At 45.8% G+C, this 15,066-nt stretch overlaps 1 protein-coding gene across 7 annotated transcripts in view; it reads right to left on the reverse strand.

Annotated features, from left to right (window-relative positions):
• The window catches only part of LOC119178158 (dual oxidase maturation factor 2), an 832,350-nt gene that overhangs the window by 390,021 nt on the left and 427,263 nt on the right, over positions 1-15,066 (reverse strand). The gene's annotated exons all lie outside the window — the stretch shown is intronic.

Genomic DNA, 15,066 nt, shown 5'->3' on the forward strand with positions numbered 1-15,066 from the left:
AGCATTCAGCTGTGCTGAAACGTCGTCAGGCACGATTCTAAGCGCGTTACTGGAGATTCATACAGCCTGAAAAATGACTATGTAGCTAAGAGTTTAAAACGGGGAGCAAGTGAGGGAAGCCTAGCTTCCAGATACAAGATACAGACATAGGGAGACATAAGCATAGTTTAAAGGCTTGTCTCACTGTGATTACCAGACGATTTATCTTGTAAGCAGGTGCCCCCGCGTATAAAACGCACCCGAACTCAAGCACCGGGCGAATATACATACAATACACTGAGATAAGAGTATTCCCACCACATGGCCTCTCTTTGCTGCAATGTACGCAATGTGCGTTTTCTAAGACAATGATTGGTCATAAATCAGCCCGAGATATTTTACATTCCCTACTTGAGGGATAGGATCCAGATGATAGAAGAGCGAGATGTGAAAAAGGTTTTTGAGTGGAAATGTTGAAACAGAACATTTCTTGACATTTAAGTACAGATGTAAACCATGAAGTTACATTTCTACGACTGATATGTATGACTGTATTATTTGAAATAGCCTATGAATGTACTCTGCTGCTGAAACAAAATGCGCAGTCGTCCGCATAACATATGTGTGGACGTCCTGGTGCCGTGGTACGGAGCTCATCAAAATATTGAACAGCACCACGAGCACCAACAACGGTCCTCTTCCCTGTCTTTTGCTGACACTGCTATTTGCAGCATATTCATTCTATAATTTATTTATCGCATACGTGCATCACCCTGCTGAGAAATACATCAGGGGGCTACATACAAACATATAAAAAGCAAACACGCTCACAAAACGTGGTAAAATATATCGTTATCCAAAATTGTTTACAACATCAGGCGATCGGGCATTCCAGCCCTACCACGGTGGTCTAGTGGCTAAAGTACTTAGCTGCTGACCCGCAGGTCGCGGGATCAAATCCTGGCTGTGGCGGCTGCATTTTCGATGGAAACGGAAATGTTGTAGGCCCATGTGCTCAGATTCAGGTGCACGTTAAAGAACCCAGATGATCAAAATTTCCGCAACCCTCCACTATGGCATTTCTCATCAACATATGGTGGTTTTGGGGCGTTAAATCCCACATATCAATCAATATAGAGCATTTTATTCGCTAATTGCTCGTGGAAAGAAAATACCTGGACACGCCACTTTTAGAAGGGGTTTCGCAAACTTTCATTGCATGGTCGCATCTCGACGAGATGTACGTGGGTAGCCTAATATACTTTTCTCGCTCAATGCCGGTTTTACAATGGTATACAGCATGAAAAATATTCAGTGTAAGGCTCTTCCGCCGATTTTGCAATACCCGTCATGATAACTTGCGTTTGCTTTCCGTCATGCTTATTTTCTGTAACTGTTGAGTACAAACCAAAGCGCCCTATATTTCACCCTTTCAAGCTGCTCGGTCAGGTGAACTGTGTGCGGAACCCAAAAAACACATTCATAATCAAGTATGCTGCAAACATACGTGAAATACAGTCGATGACGATGCCTTCACGGAAGAAAAACGACGCAAGTCCTCGCTTGAATGCCTTTGGAAGAATAGCAGCCTTGCCATCGAGGTAATCCACAAGCCCTCTGAATTCAGCGTTGGCTCGCAGTGGTTCTGCAATGTCATTGACGCTTAAGGCTTCCAAGAAACAGTCACCGTGCTCATTGTGCTGCTGCGGTGGGTCAACGGGGGCGCGGGACAGGCAGTAAGCGTCAGAGTGCATTCGCACTGATTTATAAACGATGGTAATGCCGAATTCCTGAAGTGGCAGACTCCACCATGCGAGGTAACCTCAAGGGTCCTTCAAGTTATCTAGCCAACACAAGGCGTGGTGGTTGCTCACAACTTTAAAAGGCCTGCTGTAGAGGTATGGGCGAAACTTGAAGGTATAGCCCACATAATGGCAAGACACTTCTTTTCTGTTGGGAAATAGTTGACTTCCACCTTAGATAGCGACCAGCTTGCACGCCTGATTACCCTTTCAATTCCATCAATCTTGTGCACCAGGATGGCTCCGAGCCCGACACTGCTTGCAGTGGTGTGTATTTCCGTGTCGGCGTCTTCAAAATGCGCAAGTACCGACGATGTCTGCACTTTCGCTGTGAAAAACGCGTGGAGTGAATTTAAGTTGGCTAATCGAAGCCTTATACCAATTCCAAACAATGTATTTCGCATAATCCGTATTTCAATGACATTACCAGGGCTACCAGGTATATACAGCATAACTGTGATTCAGTTGACCACCTCATAAATGCGCGCTATTTAATAATAAAATGTGAAGTTAGGGTAGGAGATAAATACAATTCAACGAAGTTAATTAGTCCAGTTTTTCCCCATAGACGTCTCCAGAAAAAAAGGAAGAATACTGTAATGTCTCGATATTTCTCAAATCGAGGTATTTAGCATGAAGGCAACACGGACCGTAATGAACAAAAAGTAACCTTGTCACCGACGAGTTGACGCTTTCTTACAAGCACCTATCAAGGAAATGCAGCAGTTCCCAAGAGTTTCTTTGTAAATAGGACCGAAATAAATGCAGTACTAAAAATACTTTCCTTCGATTCAGTCCAAAGATTCTGGCAGTGAATCTAAGTCGTAGGTGGCAAAAAATGCGCTCTGCTGTATGCTACTGTATCAGCCGCTGCCTGAACCCTTACTCGAATGTGCCGTCTTGCGGTAGCCGGGCGCGCGCGGTGATACTCGTTCGTTTTGTTGCGAGCGTGGCGATTGGGGTGGCCACATAGAAATGCACCATGCGCCCACCATTTCCGAAGCCAAGTTACGACAATAGTTTTCGTTATGTTAGTTTTAATGCTTATGTATTTCTTTCCCGTGAATGTTCCGTTTTAAGCATCGGGACGACGCTATTTCAGAAAGTTGAATGTCACGCACCTTTCTTATTGATACAGAACAGCTGCAGTTGTCGGTAATGCAGCTACCCAACATTGGCCACGAACAACACCGGGATGCTTCTCTACGAGCCATTATGGAAAAGCTTGAATTAATGCCTCGCGACGCATCTCTACAAATGTACTTGTTCAAAGACGGAATCCTCTATCGCCGTGACCTCGATCCATACGGCCATGACTTACTCCCCGCCACACCAACACATCTTTGTGTGACTGTTCTAAACCAACTTCACGACGCTCCTTTGGCGGCCCACTTTGGCGTTTCTCGCACATACGACCGTGTACTTCGTTTCTTTTGGCGTGGTCTTGCCCGTTCTATTTGACGCTACGTCGCCGCTTGTGAGCCCTGCCAGTGTCGCAAAAAGCCATCTTCCTGATCAGCTACATTCCTTCAGCCGATCGACATTCCGACTGAACCTTTTTTTTGAGTTGGCATTGACCTACATGGCCCATTCCCGATCTCCAGCTCAGGCAACAAACGGAGCGCTGTCACCGCTGACTATGCGACACGGTACGCTAGCACACAAGCACTTCCGACGAGTCGCACAACTGACATGGCGGACTTTCTGGCATGCGATATTATTGTTGTACACGGAGCTCCACGCCAACTCCTCACTGACTGGGGCCGGACCTTCCAGTCAGCTGTCGTTGACGAAATCCTGCATTCTTGCTCTGCCAAGCACAAGCTTGCCACTTCGTACCATCCGCAAAGGAATGGTGTTACGGACCATAACTGACATGCTTTCTAAATACGTAGTGGCCGACCACCAGGACTGGATGTCCGTTCGCCATTTGTGATGTTCACATATAATTTGTCGCGTCACAATACTGCCGGCTAGATTCGTTTTGAAACAGTCCCTGGTCTCGGAAGAAAGAAGTGAATGGAAGAAGCCCGTAGCTTCATTTTGGTCTCTTAATTCAGTTAATAAATTGAGTTCGGGACCTTTTTACGGTGTGTGCAGTGAGTGGTACTGTCTCCAGAGTGGCAGCCGAACATCGGGGAGTCGAATTTTCATTACGCGTCGCGATCAGAATTGCCCCTTAGCGGGCCCGTGCCACATACCTGGCAAAGCCCAGCTATCGGGGACAACGAGATGCCGCTAGCGCCAAGCGGAGCACCACTTATTCATCCCGCTCGACTTCAAGTTGCTGCAGGCTCAGCAACGATATCCACGTCCCATACAGAGAACAGCGAGGCCACGCAGTGTAAGAAGAGGCGTACAGAAGAGGAAGAAGAAATTGACAATGATGACGCCACATCGACATACTCCCTTAATGACATGACACAGATGAATACAGAAGCACCCAAGGAAGACGAGGGAGCTTACACAGTGGTAACCCATCACAAGAACCGAGCTACGGGGATACCGGTGGTGTTCAGACCAATCGCTGCCAAGGACTCGTTCTGGAAGGTGAATCCGAACCGCATGGCAGCTGAGGTAATCTCTGCTGTCATTGAGAAAGTGATGTACATCATCAATAATCAACAGAGACGGAATTTTTTGTATTACAGTATGATCTTTGTACACGGCAAACAAGTTGCTGCTGATCAAGATTCTGGCTGGATTGCCTGTACATGTGATGATACCTCAGTCTTACATGAAGACCCTAGCAAAGATAAGAGATGTTCCACTTACATACAATGATTATGACCTACTGGAATATCTTAAAGATGTTGGTGTAATCTCAGTCACACGACAAAAGAGATGGGCAAGAAATGAAGATGGAAGTGCCACAATGCAGCCCATACGTAATGCAACACTCCAGTTTAGACATGACATGCCATTGCCCAAAAGAGTCGCTCTCCGCTTTACGGTTCACACTGTGGAGGAATACATTGAGCCGGCTGTAAGGTGTTACAACTGCCAGAGATATGGGCATATGGCGAAGACTTGCAGGGGAACCAAGAGATGCAAGATATGTGCGGGCGCACATGAGTAAAAAGAATGCACCTCGAAGCGTCAACCTAAGTGTGCCAACTGTGCTGGACCACATCCGGCGTCGTTTTCAGGCTGCTCTCGAAACCGTTTGGCATCGGCTGCACAATTCATTTCATTTCGTTCATTTATTGATACTGTCAGCCCTTTGCGGGCTATTACAGGAGGGGAGTTGACTAATATAAAACAGAAATGTGCATAAAAAACATAAGAAAAAGAACCTTAACTACTGAAACACATAATTTCAGAGCACACACAACAAATATATCTCAATGGCGAAGCATACAGTTTAAACAGAGAAGTTAGTGAAAAATAAGAAAAGAGAGCATCACTGCCGAAATACACGTCATATTTTGCGCATAATAAAACACATAATAAATATCATAGCCTAGCTACAAAGCACGTAATTCACACATATTCACAATCTTAGTGCATGGTATCAGTGTGCACTATATTTTTATTGCTTCTAAAAAGTCAGTAAGCGATTTGATTTTCACAACCGAATCTCGTAACGAATTCCACTGCTGACTCGCCCTCGGGAAGAAGCTGTACCTGAAACAGTCATTATGAACTTTGGGGGCCAGTATGTACATACTGTGTCTGTGTCTGTGTCTTGTCTGTGAAGAGAGGAGGAGGAATGAAAGAGGAAGGACAGGGAGGTTAGCCAGTTTTCTGTGAAGAGAGAGAATTGTAAAAGGGTACCGTAAGATACAGAGAGGTCCAGCACCCAATGCGGATATAGTCGAAGATGTTCCTGTGGCACAAATAAATGCAAAACAGTGACGCTACGACTTTTACTCGACAGTATTGAAGCGCTCAGCACCAAAACATCGTGTTGGCAAAGATTTACGGGCGCAAGAACATCCTTGAAACTTTCTGCCGGGCCAGACACAGCCAAGGAGCCACTGACTACCAACGGGAAGGGTCACAGCAGCTTGCTGAGGAAAAGAGAGAGAGAGTGAGAAAGGAAAGGCCGGGAGGTTAACCAGATATTGGCATCTGGTTTGCTACCCAGCGCTGGGGGCAGGGAAGTAGGGGCAAGAAAGAGGGGTTAGATAGAGAGAAAAAAAACGAAAACACACACAAGATGGGCGTCCTAGCTACAACTGTTCAGTAAGGCCGGTCGATCGCAAAAAGTTTAGTAGCGCTTTCAGGGCCCTCTTCTGTGAAGTCGCCTCCTGACGATACTGCAGAATTCCCTGCTCCGACAGAGGTTAATCATCTAATTTGTTGAGTTCCTTGCGAAGGCATACTCGTTGTTTACTATACGCTTGGCACTCACAAAGAATATGTTGAATGGTTTCCTCTTTGCCACAGTGGCCACAGGCTGCGGTGTCGGCCATCCCAATGTGGAAAGCGTAGCTGTTGGTGAACGCAACGCCCAACCACAGCCTACTAACAGGGTCTGGTCTGCTCGGCGAAGCCTCGACGGGACTTGAAGACTTAGCGTAGGGTGAAGCGAGTACAGTCGGGCATGCTTGAAGTGTGGCCGATTCCATTGCGATGTGGTTTGCTGGCGAGCAAGTCTGCGGAGCTTTCGTGCAGCATCTGTCTTAGAAAGTGGTAGTCGCAGTTTATGATCTTCTGTGTGGGCTGAGCGGGCAGCTTGATCGGCCCTTTCATTGCCGATGATTCCACAGTGACTGGACAACCACTGAAATGTAATTTGGTGCCCTTTCTCAGTCAGGTGGTGTATAACCTTTGCTATCTCTAGTACCAGCTGCTCGAGTGGTCCACGGCGTAAGGCTGATACTAGTGACTGCAGTGCCGCCTTCGAGTCGCAGAAAATAGTTCACTTGCGTGTAGGTTGATCAACTACAAATTGCAACGCGGCACAAAGTGCTGCCAATTCTGCTGCCGTTGATGTTGTTGCGTGAGATGTCTTGAATTTAATTGTCGTGGCCAACCTTGGTATCACTACTGCTCCTGTAGAGCTGTCCGGCTGAATCGATCCGTCAGTGTAGATATGTGTGGAGTCTTGATACTTCTCATACAAGAGAAGTAGTGTGAGCTGTTTAAGAGCCGGTGATGACAAATTGGCCTTTTTCTGGACGCCAGGTATGTTAATATTATTCATTGGTTGAGCGAGGCACCATGGTGGAGTCACAGGTCTAGCGGCAGGAGAGAACGAAGTTGGGATCGACTCACCATGTGCGGTCACTGTTTTGCAGTAAGATGTGCATGGTCGGACCACCGGTAGAGAGGCTAGGTTATGTCGAGGGGTTCGAGCAAGCTGTTGTATATGTGTCCTCAGCACTTCCACATTAATGCGGGTCTTGATGAGGTTGTCCCTTGTGATGGCGATAGTTGCCGCTGTTGACGCACTTTGGGGCAAGCCTAAACATATCCGGAGTGCTTGAGCCTGGACACTTTGAAGCATTCGTATGCTTGTTTTACTTGCGTTGGTTAATACAGGTAGGCTGTACCGAAGGAATCCTAGGAAAAGAATCCTGTTTAGTCGCAACATAGCAGTTGTGGATATTCCCCAGTTCTTTCCAGCGAAGAACTTGAACAAATGACAGATGCCTGTCAATCGCCTTTTCATGTATGATACATGTGAGCTCCATGAGAGGTCTCTGTCAATTATAACACCTAGAAACTTGTATGATTGGAGGTGACGTATTCTTTCGCTGTTGATCAGAACGCGGTAGTTGTGCATTGTTTTACGCGTAAATGCCACTAGTGCACATTTCTCAGAGGAAATTTCCAGACCTCGTTGACGGAGGTAAATAGCAACTTGAGTGACAGCTCTCTGAATTCGCGCTCGAAGCTGTAGACGTGTTGTTGCAGACGTCCAAACGCAGATGTCGTCCGCGTACATTGAGAATCTGACAGTACTTGGCAGATGCTCATTGAGAGCTATTAACGTCAGGTTGAAAAGTACAGGGCTAAGTATGCCACCCTGGGGAACACCACGGTGGCTGTAATGTAGCGAAGTGTCACCATCCTCGGTTCTCACAAAAAAGGATCGCTCAGAGAGATAGCTGCGTAGCCACTGAAACATCTGACCACCCACTCCTACCTCCTTGAGAGCGGTGAGGACAGCTTCATGTGTGACGTTATGGTACGCCCATTTAACATCAAGAAATAAAGAAGCGCAGAGACGCTTACGGCCTTTTTCGTGTTGCACGTATGTCTATGACACTATCAATTGATGACCGGCCACGGCGAAATCCCATCATAGCGTCCTGGTAGATGTTGTCATGCTCCAGGAACCATTCTAGCCGTCCAAGTACCATCCTCTCCATCACTTTGCCCAAGCAACTAGCCAGTGCAATCGGGCGGTATGATGTGAGCACCAATGGTGACTTGCAGGCTTCAGTAATGGAACCAAACGGCTGGTCTTCCAATTACCTGGGAGGGTGCCCTCTCGCCACGAATCGTTGTATATTTCGAGGAGGGCACTGCTCGCACACTCACCAAGGTGACACAGTGCTCTGTATGATATTCGATCAGGCCCGGGTACTGATGTCCGTCTACACAAAGCCAGTGCTGCTTTAAGCTCATGAATAGAAAAAAATTGGTTCATGTGGTGATCGTGTGATGTCGTGCCACCACGTGAGAGCGTGGAGATGTTGGGATTTGTGAGTTGACCAGATAAGTTGGCACAGAACTCTTCTGCCACGTCGACCTCCGATCTCTGTTGAGAGAGGGCTAGAGCCTTGAATGGAGACCGCTGAATGGGAGATGTCCGGAGCCTTCTTATTGTCCTCCACAAGTGTGATAAAGGCTTGCGAGGATCTAACGAAGTGCAGAAAGCTGCCCAACGTTGTGGCTCTAGCTTGTCCATGCGGCGTTGTATCTTCTTCTGAAGACGTCTAGCGATTTGTAAATCGTCGATTGCTTTCGTGCATCGGTACCTTCGTTCTGCAAGCCGTCGGAGAGCCCGAAGTCGTTCTAATTCCACATCAAATTCGGTTACTCTCAAAGAGCATGTGAGGGTGCACACTGTGTCTTGCACTGTGGACTTGATCACCTCTTCTAAGCCAAATGAGGTGTTCTCTTCACAGCGTTCTTTCATGAGATATTCAAACTTGGTCCAGTCCACTCTTTGGATAGTTTCGCGTACCTTGCAAGGTGATAATCCTCTGATCTTGACATATGTGGGAATGTGTTCGCTCCCATTTGTTTCTATGTCGCACAAACCATCCGGCACATCTAACGAGACCTCGAGAAACAAAAGCCAAGTCAAGGCAACTGCTGGGTCCAGGGCCACGTAAAAATGTTGGGCTGCCATCATTTAACAAGCACAGCTCGTTGTCTGAAGCAAACGTTATCAGACTTCTACCCTTTGCGCTGATCTTCGGACTCCCCCATAGTGTATGGTGGGCGTTGAAGTCTCCGATAATTACCCATGGGCCAGGAGTGGATGATAGGATGTGTCCTAGTCTTCTGTGGTCAAATCTACTTGATGGCGATTGGTATGCACCGACAACAGTGACAGTAAGACCCCTGTTCTTCACGTTGAAGCATATATATTGGTTATCGTTGTCAGGTGGTACAGGCCGAATAATCTAGGTCAAGTCACGTCGAATAAACAGCAGGACCTTGCTGTTTCCTCTATAACAAGCCGACATAAATGATTCGTATCCGGAGAGTCTAATAGTGCTCGATAAATTTGGCTCGCAGATGACGATGATGGGAAAGATATTGGTGGAAACGAACCGACGGAAATCTGCAATGCGTGATTTCAGTCCCCGTGCATTCCACTGAAAAAGTGTTGCTTTTTTGACCTCTTCCCCGAAAAACAGTGGCTGATGGGCTATGATCTACTCAAGAGCCGCCAGTACTGGACTCAGAGCGTCCAGTACTTGAAGTGCACTTTTGGCTGACGTTGTGCGCATGTTGTGTAACACCGTGCGAATGGCAATAATTATGGGTCGCAGAAGAGCAATCACTTGCTTATCTAAGTTCCGCTGCTCTTCTGTTGTCGCAAGTTGCTCTGATGAACGCGGCTTCTGATGTGGTTCTTCCACAAGTTGCGTGCGCGTAAGTGGCGGCCACTCTTCAGTAGAGAGAGATCTACTTGCTCTCTGTCTCCCATCGTCTGCGTTCGCCATGGTGTACCCTGCAGTGGGCGCCGTTCCTAGATGCGTTGGCTTACTTCTTGTAGTTGACTGCGTTCTTCGCGAAGATCCTCGATGGTGACGCCGTCGTCTTCGCCTGACTTTTTCCACGGCCTCTTTGTGGGTAGAGCTGTCTCGCACCATTTGTCTAAGAATAGTAAACTCCTTCTTTATGCGTGGACAGTCTTTGGAAGATGCACTGTGGGCACCTTGACAATAAGGCCACTTTAGTATGGTTGCGCTGCATTTGTCCTCGGTGTGTGGTTCTGAGCATCGGGGGCACACTTCGGAGTTCCTGCACGCTCCCTGCACATTGCCGATCTTCTGGCACTTATGACATCGCATAGGTTTAGGAATAAATGGTCGGACCTGGTGACGAAAGTGGCCAACCTTCACATCGGAGGGGACACAGTCCCCTTGGAACGTAATTCTCACACAATGTGTGTTACCAAGGCGGCTGACATTCACAATGACGTTATCTTCATTTGCCTTCAATGACGTTATCTTCAGTTGCGTTACTTTCTGAAGCGCGTTTAGCGCACGTGGGTTCAGCACATCGATCGCGAAGATGTTCTTTTTTGCGTTTAGACGTATTTATTTGATCTGATTTGGCGTAATATTCTCGAGATACACAGAGAGCGCTTGCCTGTTCAGCCCGCGTAGACTGTCGGTAGACTTCAGTGGCACAAACAGGATAGAGTGAGGCCATCGCTGAGGGGCAGTTTTCACGGTAGTCGTGCTTGATGCCGAAGATGCATTGACGACCCGTCGTTTAGCCTTGCGGTACAGGACGGGTTAGAAGCCGTCGTCCGAGGACTCGTCGCTTGATGCGGAGTACAGCTCAGTGTCCTCACTCTCACTAGACGCGTTTCCTCGCTTCCTCGAAGCAGTTCCCGCGGTCGAACCGGACTCGGACGGTGCCTCGTGAGGTTGAACATCCATCACCACGATATATGGGGCGATAGACCCCACAACTGCGGCGAAAAATACAGAAAAGCACAAAGACGAGCAAGGTGTGTTCCGTAAATGAATCACTTCGTCTTCCTCCCTTGCTGAGGAAAAATTCTTCGAGAAATGCGATCTCGGTGTACACAGCAGGAAACGAGCAAGTCATTTTGCCAATAATCTTTGTGATTCTTAAAGCAATTCTACGATCCCTGCCACAAGCAGGCTCTTTAACAGAAATGAAATTGCTGCTAAATGTTGAGCATCTTATCTTGTAGTAATTATGGCTACCGGAATACCTAACAGGTACAAAATATGATATTTCAGTGGAACTGCAACGGTTTGCAGAATAAGTCTGGACATTTTCGGAAATTCCTCGCTCAGCTCGGGTTTCCCATTTTGGCTATTTCCGAAACAAGAGTATCCACAAACTTTCGCTTGTCTAATTATGTGGTATATCAAGCAAAATGTCCTGATGCAAAAAGCAGAGTGATATTGTGTGTGAGACGCGATATTCCATTGACACTTGTGGCTTCTTCAAGTGCCGACGCGCCGAAATTCGTTAGATGCAAGGTGAAGTTTGGTAACGTTACTGTAACTGTAGTTAGTGTATACGTGCACCCTCAAGCAAACGTTTCATACGCAGAGTTGGCTGCAGTGTGTAGATCTGATCATGATCCCATAATTGTATGTGGTGATTTTAACGTGTACCATGAATTGTAGGGTTGGGAGCGTTGTAATGTAAGGGGATCTACTATAGTAAAAACATGCGAAGACCATGGTTACACTATACTAAATGATGGTTCTCCGACGTTTGAACGGGGGCATAAATACTGCAGCGTACTAGACATCACTCTGTGCTCCTCTAAATTAGCGGCTGGAGCAGACTGGACTGCAGACGCTGATACAAGAGGAAGTGACCACTTGCCAGTACTTTTATATCACCCAAAGTTGAAAAAAAAACGAGAAAGAACCGCACAACAAGAATTACAAATTGGGCAATCTTTCGAGAACTACGGTGACAAAATCTTGAACCTTGTTCTGACGCTGAAACGTATGCATCGAAGATAAAATATTTTATAACAAAAGCAACTTGTGCAGTACCCATTCCAGATGGGTATTCGGGGTTGACGCTGAGTATGAGAGGCTTCGGGTAATACAACCCCGATCTGAAAGAAAATGTCACAGGTCGGGTAATTTAAAAAATTTCAAGGTTGCACAGAAAGTGCATTCTGCAATGGATAACCAACTGCAGAAGCTTTCAACCAAAAGGTGGCAAGACTTATGTGCCTCACTTTTTCCATTTACCTCGGCGCCTCAATAGCGGAACATGGTACGCGCGCTTCGACAGCCAGTAGTCCACTCGAGACCACTACAGGCTCTAGCGCTGTCTCGAGGAGTTAGCGAACGTGTGATTGCCGAAGAATTTTGCGATCTTATACTGAGAAATGGAGAAACCGTCCAAACTAGCGAATATAAATCCTCAGAAGAATCAGCTTCAGCGGTTGTAACAAAGTTCTCTGCGGTCAGCTCATCAGATCTAGATGACAGCTTCCCACCAGAGGAGCTCCAATATGTGCTGTCTTCAGTAAAACAAACAAGTTCACCAGGAACAGATGGAGTTATATACACTGCACTTGCTAATTTGTGCAAGAAAGAAAAAAACACTTGTTGGACATCAATAATAAAAGTTAGCAAGAAGAAATATTTCTGGAAAGTTTGAAGATATCGAAAGTAGTATCGTTGCTAAAGCCAGGGAAGAGCTCTATGCAGTTGGACCCTTTAGGCTGGTTAGTTTGACAAGTTGTTTTTCAAAAGTGATACAAAAAATGATCAATGAATAAATTTTATGGTGGCAAGACATGAAAAAACTACTACCAGAAAGCATAGCCGGCTTCAGAAGAGGTAGATGCACAATGGACTGCATTCTAGATTTGGTCACAGAAGCGGAAAACCAACGAACGCAAGAAAACATCACTGTCGCTGTATTCCTTGATGTCCACCGAGCATACGACACAGTGAATCACGTTCACGTTCTGCAAGGCCTGGCGTTACAGAGATTCAAGGGAAAGATACTGCCTTGGATCGCTGACTTCCTGAAGCACCGAAAAATTTTTGTAGTTACGCAGGAGGGCCCAACGTTCGAACATGTCGCCAACCAAGTAGTGCCACAGGGCAGCGTGCTAAGCCCTACTCTCTTTCATTCAGTCATAGCGAATTTCCTGTATAATCTTTCACCTAACATCAGATGTTCAGTGTACGCTGAAGATATAAGTATATGGCTGTCTGGTCCATCGTTTTTGGATGTACAACAAACTCTACAAAAAGGATTGAATTATTTAGACCTTTTTCTAAGAAAAAAAGGTCTGGCTAAAACAGCCATATTTCCGTTTACATTAGAAAGACCTAAAAGTTTCCAGATTACTGTGCGAAATGAGCCTATTCAAATGGTTAAAACTCATCAATTTTTGGAAGTAATTTAAGAACGGAGACTAACATGGTCGCCTCATGTCCAGTTCGTTGAACAAAAAGTGAATCAGGCCATTCAAATTTTCCGGCATCTCTTCGCTGCCAAATGGGGTGGTACTACAGAGTCATTATTAGCCCTACATGTTGCCTGGATACTCCCTATCATAACTTACTCAACGCCTCTGCTGTACGGACTTCCAGCCTCCACCGAAAGGAGACTTCACTTGTTATTGGCAGGGAGCTTGAGGATATGTCTGGGTTCGCCATGGTCAACTTTCAGTGCTTTAGTGTATGCAGAGGCTCGACAGCCACCTTTGGCAGTACTCCGAACTAAAGAAACATCTCGAAATTTATTTAGAATTTTCACGTAACATGAAAGTCATTTTTTATCTGGTGCACTAACACAAAGGACGGCAACGAGACTACAGGATAGTGTATCATCATTTCAAGCAGTAGTACCAGAATTTAAACAATGGAAACCTTCAAAACCACCTTGGACGCTGCCACTTCTCAACGTTATCCGTGAAATGGATGGCATAGAGAGGAAAGCAGACATGGCATCTCTAGTAGCGGCACAAATGATACTCCATCAGCTTCATGTAATGCATAATGAAAAAAGGATGATATATACAGACGGATCATGCACTGAAGAAGCGTCAGCCTGTGTGGTCTTTATACCCGAAATTCAGAAAGAAAAATGTACAAATTATCGCACAAATCTTCATCGATGACAGCAGAATTGGTGGCCATCTTTGAAGCAGTTAAGCTTGCCTGCGAGAATCCTGAGCCAAGTGGGTGATGTGCACTGATAGCAAACCTGCTCTTCAGATACTCAGAAATGTGAGATCATCTTACAAAAATGCTGAAATAACACAATGTCTTGCAGAAACTGTGGAATATGCCTCATCGCAGGGTCACAACATCGTATTCCAATGGATACCCAGCCACATTGGAATAAAGGGAAATGAAGAGGCTGATAGCCTCGCGAAGAAAGCATTGAAGGAAGGACGGGATTGCGCAATTCCTATGTCTGGGGTGGATATTCGACATTTTATAACGCAAGAAGCAAACCATTCTTCGATAGAGAATAGGTTTGAGAGCGCTAAGTCAAAGAAAACAGTACTTTATGAAGTTGATCTACACAGCAAATTTACCATAGTGAGAGACCTCCCACGACACCTAGAGACATTAATCCACTGACTTCGATCGGAAGTAGCATACACAAACAGCTTCCTGTACAAGATACATAGATCCAACTCACCGGAATGCCATTGTGGTCATGCAGAAGAAAATGTTCGCCATATTCTTTTGGAGTGTGTTAAATACGCGAATGAAAGAGAAAAATTAAAGAACAACTTAGCAAGTTTGGACAGACGGCCCATCACAATAAAGAAACTACTAGGACCATGACCTGAGATGCATCTCCAGAAAAAGGCAATAATCTTCCTGACCAACTTTTTAGTAGAGACTGGACTGGACAAGCACCTATGTTAGACAGCCAGAGATTGGTATATATAAAATGTGGACATGAATATACTGACAGTAGAATAGTAAGGTGTGCGTGTAAACGGTTTATAACTGTGTGAACTGCTCTAAAAAAACTGTGTACTGGCTTTATATTTGAACTGGTTTCTGTGTGCTAATATGTTTTTTTTTTTCTTTTCCGTATTGTTAATTTTTGGGTATTGTTATGTATTATTCTTTTTTTTTCACTGCAGAACTTTGTGATA

This window comes from Rhipicephalus microplus, chromosome 1 (genome assembly GCF_043290135.1).
Source record: "Rhipicephalus microplus isolate Deutch F79 chromosome 1, USDA_Rmic, whole genome shotgun sequence".
NCBI classification, from domain to species: Eukaryota; Metazoa; Arthropoda; class Arachnida; order Ixodida; family Ixodidae; genus Rhipicephalus; species Rhipicephalus microplus.